The sequence below is a fragment of the Ananas comosus genome, linkage group 15, assembly GCF_001540865.1.
Source record: "Ananas comosus cultivar F153 linkage group 15, ASM154086v1, whole genome shotgun sequence".
Taxonomy (NCBI): domain Eukaryota; kingdom Viridiplantae; phylum Streptophyta; class Magnoliopsida; order Poales; family Bromeliaceae; genus Ananas; species Ananas comosus.
Genome location: NC_033635.1, coordinates 9,213,084 through 9,223,185, shown reverse-complemented (window position 1 = coordinate 9,223,185; position 10,102 = coordinate 9,213,084). Strand labels below are relative to the sequence as shown.

Here is a 10,102-nt window from a genome sequence, read left to right as displayed (position 1 = left end):
CGTGTATACAAAGCGATAACTGTACCTGTAAACAAATCATAGCCACAACCAAGTGTATCGAGCTGCTAAACTGAAACATGAATATGTATAAAACATAAAGTTCATAGTACATACAAAAATCCCGAACCAACACTAACACCTCACTCCAATGAATATACTGAACATAGAGTATGTTTATGAACAAAAACCACTGCCTTTGACTGGTAATCCGCTAGCACAGCGACCAAGGGAAGTAAAAATCTAACTCGAGACTCCCTTTTCTCGGTTAGAATAAGCAACAGCAGCAGCCGCAGACGAAGGCTCTGCAAAAAGTGTCAACAACTGGGTGTGAGAACTATTAGTTCTCAGTGAGCATCGCCACCGACCTTAATGGCTCACCCATTAAGTATACTATCGCTAACCAACACAGGCTATCTGTAGATAAAAATATACATCACACTGACCCAATGTCACGCCCCGAACTCCACCACTTTGGTCAGATTCGGGCACGCCAACAGACCGCCGAACGGACAAGATTTTCCCTGTACGTTCTAGGCGTCGTAACCTGTACAATGCAATACACGAGGTTCCAACCAGAAACAGTATTCCACATAGATTGCATAAGTATCAAAAACATAATTACTAAACTATTATAAATATTCATCTCAGTTTTACTTTACATGACACTTTACAAGTACTACTATGGTATACAATTTACAATAATTTCGATCTTTCATTTTATACTCTTAGCTAGACCACTTCAGGTACTACTATCTCTGGTCTCTGTGGCAGGGCGCTATCTACGGAGCTACGTCCTTTTCTCGCGCCGTTGCGCCACTCACGTGTAAACCTGAAATCTCCAAAAATAACGTGGGGTGAGAACTATATAAATATAGTTCCCAGTGGGTACGACCACCCAAGGGAAGAGCTCGACCCACCAGGTCCAAAGGAGCCACTGCAACATGTTAGTCCACAGATATCGATAGATTATTTATGCAAATATTAAATACATGAGAATGCCTCAAGATTTGTAATATGAAATGCACGCAACAATGTATAAGTAGATCTACCGATTCTACTTTCTGTCTCACTGTCCATAGCTCATATCACACTAGCTTCTATGATTTCATCTACCTTAATCAAGCTATCCACCCGACTCGGCCTCGAGTAAATCATCCGCGGAGTACCGCGTCAAGTCAGGTTTGAGGTGAAGGACGTCTCACAAGCACCTCAGCCTTAAGTCCACGCGACTATAGGTCCATCACAAGGAGAGGAAAACCGTCGATCCCCGTGACCCTACGCCGCTCAAGTGCAACGGGCGAGGAGAACCGTCAAACCCATTGAGCTCATATCGGGAGAGGAGAACCGTCGATCCGGTAGTTCTGATTCACTTGTTTTGGCATACCGGGAGAGGAGAACCGTCGATCCCGTTGAATCACTACCGGGGGAGGAGAACCGTCAATCCCGTAGTTCTTATTCTATTTTTGCCAACACCACCATTCTTAGGGATTCCGGAATCCACTTTCACAACTTAAGGGTTTAATCACTTACCCTATTGACGACCTTCCTAGGTCTATACCAATCGTTTCCTAGTGGTCTTTCTTCCACTACAATTCACAAGTTAGTTCAATTTCACTAAGTGTCACTATACATCATAACCTAGGTTCACTCATACTAGGTTCTATGTCATTACACCTAGATGTCGACTCTAGGTTTACTAATTCAACCTATATTCAATGACACTAGGTTTATGTCCAACCTATGTTTATTAACATTAGGTTTATGCCACTCGATCTATGTATCATCCTAGTTATTCACGCCTAGGATTATAGTTTACAATTTCTCATTTATTTTGTCACCGTCGAGGTTTCTAATCAACTAGAGTTATCGACATTCATATAGCTTGAACTATAATACATTCATATGTCACCCAATATGATCATCAATATATATATATATATATATATATATATATATATATATATATATATATATATATATATATATATATATATATATGCATATTCTAATGGTAGGTAACTTAGCTACTATATCACAATTCATGCATTTATTTCATCATTCATAACCTACCACTATAAATATATGCATCAATGAAAACCACAATTTATTTTGGCATGGAAGTGACCTAATCGTTTCGGTAAAACACAACCCACCTTTACTTGTTATCGTAATGCCGGAATTCCACTTCCCGTACTTTACGAACAATCACAATCCTTGTGCGTAACAACTTGAGTTAAATTGAGGTTTTCCTCATTAGCTTGCCGTAGGCTCGTCGGAACGTTGATCCGAGCTTTCTAACGTGTTCGCTTTGCCCTCAATTAGGTTTATACGCAATCAATTCCAAGCGAGAACCTCAATCCTGCAAAAGTGCATTATTAAGCTTAGGTTCCACATAATGGCCATTATACAGCTTCTATACTAATTAGTAAAGTAACTGAAACACTACTAATTCAAGAACTTCAATCCATTAATTTAGATATACCAGAGATGAATTCCTGTCACTTTTCATCTCTACAACTTTACAGCAACCCGAAAGTGCATATACTACATTCAACATACGGCTTCTCTATAAGTTCCATACATACTCATTGTTAACACCGGTTGCATAAGACTTATATAATATTCGTAGTTCCAATAACCCAACACCTCAACCGAATCAGTTTAGAGGACTTTACATCAGCCTGTAATTAAAATCTGCATGATAGCTTTTTTAGTTCCCAATTATTAAAGTGTACCTATAGTATTAGTACACCTGAAGCCTTATCCAGGTTATATAACAAAAGCCAATTTCAGATTTCAAGAATCCCAACAATTCCAAGCTCACATGCATGCTGTCAACATGTATCTCTAAGTTTTCTTTCCAAACTCTCTTATAACAACATGGGCTTTACATAATCTATTAATAATAGCATATAGTAAGCTTCACCTTTCCACGGTCCAAAACTTTTAATTAGAGCATTAACGTGATTTAAATTAATCTCTAACCGAAATCTTGCATACTAGCATATTTCAACTTCCAACTGCCAAAGCCCACACATGAGGTTTGTAGATACATCTTACTCTAGGTTCCATAACAAGTTAGTTCTTCTCTAGGATTTATAACAAACAGTTCTTAGTAATTAAGAGAACCTAACATTACATCTCTTCTAAGGTACATACATCAAATCTTAACTAAAATTTACAATTTACCCATCATATCTCCACAGCCAGGTTCATATACACAACATATAACATAGCCCAATCTCTAACCTCTATCCTCCAAGAACTCCAAACCAACAGATACTAAGGGAGTTACCTCAATTCCTAGTAGAGAATAAGATGAACCTTCCTCCAGTGGTACTTTCCACCAAAGCAAATCAGCTTCTGCACCTACTTCCAGCGAAGAGCTCAATTCCACACTACTCTTACACAAACTCCCTCGACATAGGGTTCATAGAGAGGGAGAAGAGGAATAAAACAAAAGAGAGAGGAGAGTTGAGAGAGTACACCACTTTTCCTTGCTCACAATTTTCCTCACAGCCAAGAACGCGAACTCCGCTGCGTTCTCCTTCAAATCCCCTAAAAAACTCCTTTGTTTGGTTTAGAGAGAGAGAAGGAAAGAAGAGGAAAAGAAATAAGAAATGATAGAGAGAGAGTAGTCCAAGACGTATGCATTAGGTGGAGGGATGCAGGGGTTAAGTGATAAGGCTGAACATTTGCACATTAACCCTTCAATTCAGCAAAAGCGTATTTCAGTCCTGGCAAATTTTATATGATGGTACCTCACTGAGGTACACATCTGTACCTCACTGAGGTACACAATGCAAAAATCTGCACTTACTTAATTCTAGCAGCAGCCCTGGCAGCAGCTTCATTCACGGCTCGTTTCGCACATTCCGCTAATTCCAAATCCTTCTAAACTCTTCCGATACATACCAAATTACATCCCTAAGCTCTCAATTTAATCTGAGAACAAACTAATTTTACTTTCTTGCTTTTCTTTGATCCGATTGATCAAGACTACTAATGCAACTTGCTCCTGGTAGCAACATGCTTCCGAAGCTTACTTTTGCTTCAAACTTGAGTCGAACACCTTCGGACATCTCCGGAATTAGCCCTTAACTACCCTCATGCTTCCAATTTAATTTGGAAACAAATCATTTTCATTTTTGCATTACTGATCAATTAGCTCAAAATAAGCCAATGCAATTCTTGTACTTGGCAGCCGCTTCACTCCGGCTTCTTTTTGTGTTACCACTTCATACCAAACACTTCAAAACCTTTCTAAATCATACCATTAGCTATTCCCAAGCATCACAATTGATTCAGAGATACCACTAATTATCCTCAAGCCTCACTTTGCTTTATTTAATCCAAGTTGGCGTCGTGATCCGAAAACTCCTTTTATATTTTGTTTTGCTCCCAATTTGCGCCGAGACACTTATTTCTCTCCGGAATTTTTTCCCACACATCTAAAATCACTCGGGGAAGATTCAAAACCAGCTCAAGCCTTACTTTGATCCTCTGGGTCAAAGTTAGCATCACCACTCAAAGTTTCCATATATTACAATCTCCCCTTGTTAACCAAAGTTTCGTCCGCGAAACTTAGATACAATTCTCTCCTCATGTGCTTTAACGGATGGAGATAAGTTTCTACAATCAGCAACATGTAGAAGCATACCATCCAAAGTTTCTTACTCCCATTCCACACTACACTGATTTCTTCCAATCAGTTTCTACGAACACTTCGTTCGTGTTTTCAATCTTAGTTCATTATCAGGGCTTATCTCAACAACACAGGACCGAGCCTCCGCTCTTACGGTCTCTACTCACAATCCACCTGGATATGTCCACTATGCTTTCACTTCCACTGCACACGGGTAACTATCTGTCCCAACTACTGTAAATCGGTTCACAATCACCTATTCGACATAGGTCTATCACCTAGCTCAATTGCGATACCACGTAACGTCTCTTGTTTGCAAGAGTAGATCCAATCATCGCGATGTAACGTCCTCATTTGAGATCTCACACCTCTACTCCTACTAGGAGCAACTCAAATCTCTAGGATTAGGTTAAACCTGCCCTTCAGCGTACTACTAATCACACGGTCCACTATGTGGCATACCACATTACCGATCTATGCTCAGACTACCATCCTGACCAAACCTCTGCCCTAACCACACAGGTGTCAGGCCGCTGTCACACAGCTACTACGCCTGCCCAAAGGGCTCCAGGCTTTGCAATTCACAAGTGGTCCAGGAACGGATTGTCCACAAGCAATACTCGCAACCGTTGTCTCACCTGACACGCTCTACCGAGCTATACACAACACTATCGGCTCCTAAGTACCTAGTGCGAGCTTAAATTCGACGAACCTCCAATAGCGATCAAAAGGATGAAGGAGTTTTTGAAGAATTTAAATTATTCCAAGATTATAACATGAACGGGAATTTAAATAATAAACAAATATTTTTATATTCAAACAGAGGGGTTAATACATATATAAAATAATTTTTACAATAATAATCGAATGGGATCAAAATTAGAGATAAAACGACGCACGCCTTCTCTTAGGCATTTTATCGAGCATATAACGGACATTCCAATAGGTGAGTAGTATGTGAAGTATTAAGCAACAAGATCATACAGAGGATACAATATATAAAATTAAGCTGCTCAAACGACGAGGATAAGGTATTACGAAATCAGATTTTAATGATTTCAATTTTCAATAATCAAGAAACGAGTATTCAAAATAATAAAATATAACGACGAATAGAGAGGTTGGGTGATCACAAGATCCGATACAAAGGTAAAATGAGGGAAGGAGAAAAACCTTCTCGAAAACGGTGAAGACGGCGGCAAGATTCCGTCGATAACGAACCAAAAGAAAATAATGGCCAATGAGCAATGCGGTGGAGGCGGCTACGGATGACGGCGGCGACGATAGGGAACGGATGGCGTCGCGCGTGCACAAAGGGAGCGGCGGAGGTCGTACGGCGTAGAGAGGAGAGGGGGATCGAGCGAAAGAGAGAGATGGATCGGTTGGGGGGGGCTCGTATCAAAAGAAAGGGCCTAATTAGTTAGGGACTAATTAAGCGACAAAATGCCACCGAGTCCCTCGAAGATCTGAAATTACGAAAAGGTCCAAACTTAAAGTAAATTGGAGTCAAAACAAAAATTTTAAAGTGTGGAGTGTTACATCCACCCCTCCTAAAAGAAGTTTAGTCCTCTAAACTTAACGTACCTTAGCTCTCGAAGAGTTGAGGGTGCTTCTTTCTCATCTGCTCTTCAAGTTCCCAAGTAGCTTCTCGCTCGGAATGGTTGCTCCATTGGACTTTAACATATGGAATGGTCCGTCTCCTCAAACTTGCTCCTTTCGGTCCACAATACGTACCGGCTGTTCGTCATAAGATAGATCTTCTCTAAGCTGCAAAGGTTCCGGCTCTACAACGTGGCTAGGATCATGAACATATTTTCTCAACATAGATACATGAAAGACGTTGTGCACTCTAGCTAAAGAAGGCGGTAAGGCAAGTCTGTACGCTACGTCACCAATTCTTTCAAGTATTTCAAAAGGGCCCACATAACGAGGGCTAAGCTTCCCACGAATTCCAAAGCGCATAATACCTCTTGAAGGTGACACTTTCAAGAAGACACGGTCTCCCACTTCAAACTCGAGCGGTCTTCTTCGATTATCAGCGTAGCTCTTCTGCCGACTCTGAGCTGCTCTGAGATGCTCCTTAATCAAATGCACCTTCTCAATAGTTTGTTGCACAATTTCCGGACCAAGTAGCTTTCTCTCACCAACATCATCCCAACAGAGAGGGGATCTACACTTCTTTCCATACAAAGCTTCGAAGGGAGCCATTTGAATGCTGGCCTGGAAGCTATTATTGTAGGCAAATTCGACCAATGGTAGGTGATGATCCCAAGAGCCTTTCATATCGATTACACAAGCGCGTAGCATGTCTTCTAAAATTTGAATCGTCCTCTCGGATTGGCCATCTGTCTGCGGATGGAAGGCGGTACTAAAGTCCAGTGTGGTTCCCAAAGCTTTATGTAATCCTTTCCAGAAGTGAGCCACGAACCTCGAATCACGATCAGACACGATCGAAACTGGAACACCATGTAGATGTACTATTTGTGCAATATAGAGCTCCGCTAGTTTCTCCAAAGTCATACCCGTCTTTACAGCGAGAAAGTGCGCTGACTTAGTCAATCTATCAACTATGACCCAAATTGCGTCATTTCCCTTCTCACTTCTAGGTAGTCGAGTAACAAAATCCATGGTTATTCTCTCCCATTTCCACTCAGGAATAGGAAGGGGCTGAAGTAAGCCTGCTGATCTCTGCTTATCGACTTTCACACGCTGGCAAGTCAAACACTTAGCCACGAACTCTGCGATCTCCCTTTTCATGTTACTCCACCAGAAGACGTTCTTCAAATCTCTGTACATTTTGGTTCCTCCAGGATGCACTGAATATCCCGAATAATGAGCCTCCTTCAAAATTTCGTTTTTAAAATCCGAATTCTTAGGAACGCATAACCGGTTCCTAAATCTCAAAGAGCCATCTTCATGAATTCTAAACTCCAATTGTGCTCCTGATTCCACTAAATGTCGAGTCTTCTGAAGATGGATATCATTCGCTTGGGCTGACTTGATCCTATCGATTAGTGTAGGTCGAACCTGCAGGTTAGACAGATAAGCTTCAGACCCATGGATGTGAATTTCTATGTCAAGCCGTCTGAGATCCTCTAAAATATGTCGCTGAGAAGTAACCAATGTCGCTACATTCCCTATTGATTTTCTACTGAGGGCATCGGCTACGACGTTGGCTTTGCCCGGATGATACTTGATGGTCACGTCGTAGTTCTTCAACAATTCTAGCCACCTTCTTTGTCGCATGTTCAGTTCTTTCTGTGTGAAGATGTACTTTAAACTTTTGTGGTCGGTAAAAATCTCACAAGGCTCGCCGTAGAGGTAATGTCTCCAAATTTTCAGTGCAAAGATTACTGCTGCCAATTCTAGGTCGTGGGTCGGGTAGTTCTCCTCGAATGGCCTCAGCTGTCGGGAAGCATAGGCAATCACTTTGTTATTCTGCATCAGGACGCATCCCAATCCTTTCTTCGAGGCATCACTGTAAATAGTGAATCCCTCACCACTAATAGGTAAGGTACGGATAGGTGCTGATATTAAGCGTTTCTTCAATTCCAAAAAGCTTTGTTCACATTTATCCGACCACTGAAATTTAACTCCTTTTCGTGTCAACTGAGTCAATGGTGCAGCAAGGCGGGAGAAACCTTCCACAAATCTTCTATAGTATCCTGCTAAGCCCACGAAACTCCGAACCTCAGTGACGTTGCTTGGTCGTGGCCAATTTTTCACAGCTTCTATCTTTGTAGGATCTACTGAAATACCTTCCTTAGACACAATATGTCCGAGAAAGGAAACACTTTGCAACCAAAATTCACACTTTTTAAACTTAGCGTAGAGTTTCCTTTGTCGAAGAGTTTCCAAAACTATCCTGAGATGTTTCATATGCTCAGCTGAACTGCTAGAGTACACCAGAATGTCGTCTATGAATACGACAACAAACTTATCCAAGAAGGGTTTGAATACTCTATTCATAAGATCCATGAAAGCGGCTGGAGCGTTAGTCAATCCAAAAGGCATTACTAGAAACTCGTAATGCCCATAGCGTGTGCGAAAAGCAGTTTTGGGTATATCTTCGGCTCTGACCTTCAGCTGATGGTATCCTGATCGTAGATCAATCTTGGAAAAGACTTCTGCACCTCGAAGCTGATCAAATAAGTCGTCGATTCTCGGTAAGGGGTATCGATTCTTCACAGTCATTCTGTTTAGCTCACGATAATCGATACATAATCTCATAGTACCATCCTTCTTCTTGACGAAAAGTACTGGAGCGCCCCAAGAAGAGACACTCGGTCTGATGAATCCTTTGTCCAGAAGTTCCTAAAGTTGCATTTGCAGTTCCTTGAGCTCAACTGGTGACATCCGGTAAGGTGTCTTTGAAATTGGATTTGTTCCTGGAGCTAAATCAACACGAAATTCAATCTCCCTATCTGGCGGTAGCCTAGGGAGGTCCTCTGGAAAAACATCCGAAAATTTATTTACTACCGGGATGTCTTCTAATCTCGGAGTAATTAAATTCAGATCTTTCACCAGAGCCACAAATCTAGCGCAACCACTCCTTAAGAGACGAGTAGCCTGCAAGGAAGAAATGATCGGAGGTGGGGTGTAAGCTCCATTCCCAAGAAAAGCAAAATTTGCCTCCCCAGGAATGTTGAACTCCACCCGCTTCTCCCGACAATTCAAAGTAGCAAAGTAGGATAAAAGCCAGTCCATCCCCAAAATCACATCAAAGTCTCGCATGTCCATAACATAGAGATTTGCCAATAAGCTCCTATTATCCAATCTGACCATGCTCCTACAAACTCGGTCAATCACAAACTCCTCCCCCAAAGGCGTACCAACACATAAAGTATAATCCAAAGGTTCAGAGGGTAACATAGACTTTCGAACAAAAGCAGAAGATACAAAAGAATGTATAGCTCCAGAATCAAAGAGAACATAGGCAAAAGCAGAGTTTACGGGCAGAATACCTGAGACCACGGCATTAGATGCCTGGGCATCCTGCTGAGAGAGAGCCTGGACACGACCCTGCGTTCGAGGCCTTCCACCTCTAAGCTGACCAGTAGGAGGGGCACGATCACGACCGGCTGAAGCAGCAAATTTCTCCTGAGGCTTGGATCCAGTGCTAGAGTCAGTGCTAAGTAAAGGGCACTGAGCTATCCGATGGTTCAAGTCGCCGCATCTAAAGCAACCACCAGTCACATGTCTGCAGTCGGAATCCTTATGTGACCCTCCACAAACTGAGCATTTCGGCTTCTGATCCCGATTTGGTGGTCCACCGTGAGGAGCTGGCGTATTATGCGATCTCCCAAAACCACCAGATCTGTCCGACCCTCTTGCATTCCGATCTCCCTTTCTGAAAGAATCTCTATTTCTCTTCTTTTGATTTGCATTGCGCTCCTCTCGAGTCTGTCTCCATACTGAATCTAAGGATTTTGCCCTTGAGACAACCTCGTCGTATGT

General features: G+C 41.8%; 1 long non-coding RNA gene across 1 annotated transcript; it reads right to left on the bottom strand.

Moving 5' to 3' along the window:
• Nucleotides 596-3,653, bottom strand: LOC109720958. Its single transcript, XR_002219108.1, has 3 exons — nucleotides 3,296-3,653; nucleotides 2,154-2,359; nucleotides 596-829 (listed from the first exon to the last, which is right to left on the bottom strand). It is a non-coding gene; the product is annotated as an uncharacterized LOC109720958 (long non-coding RNA).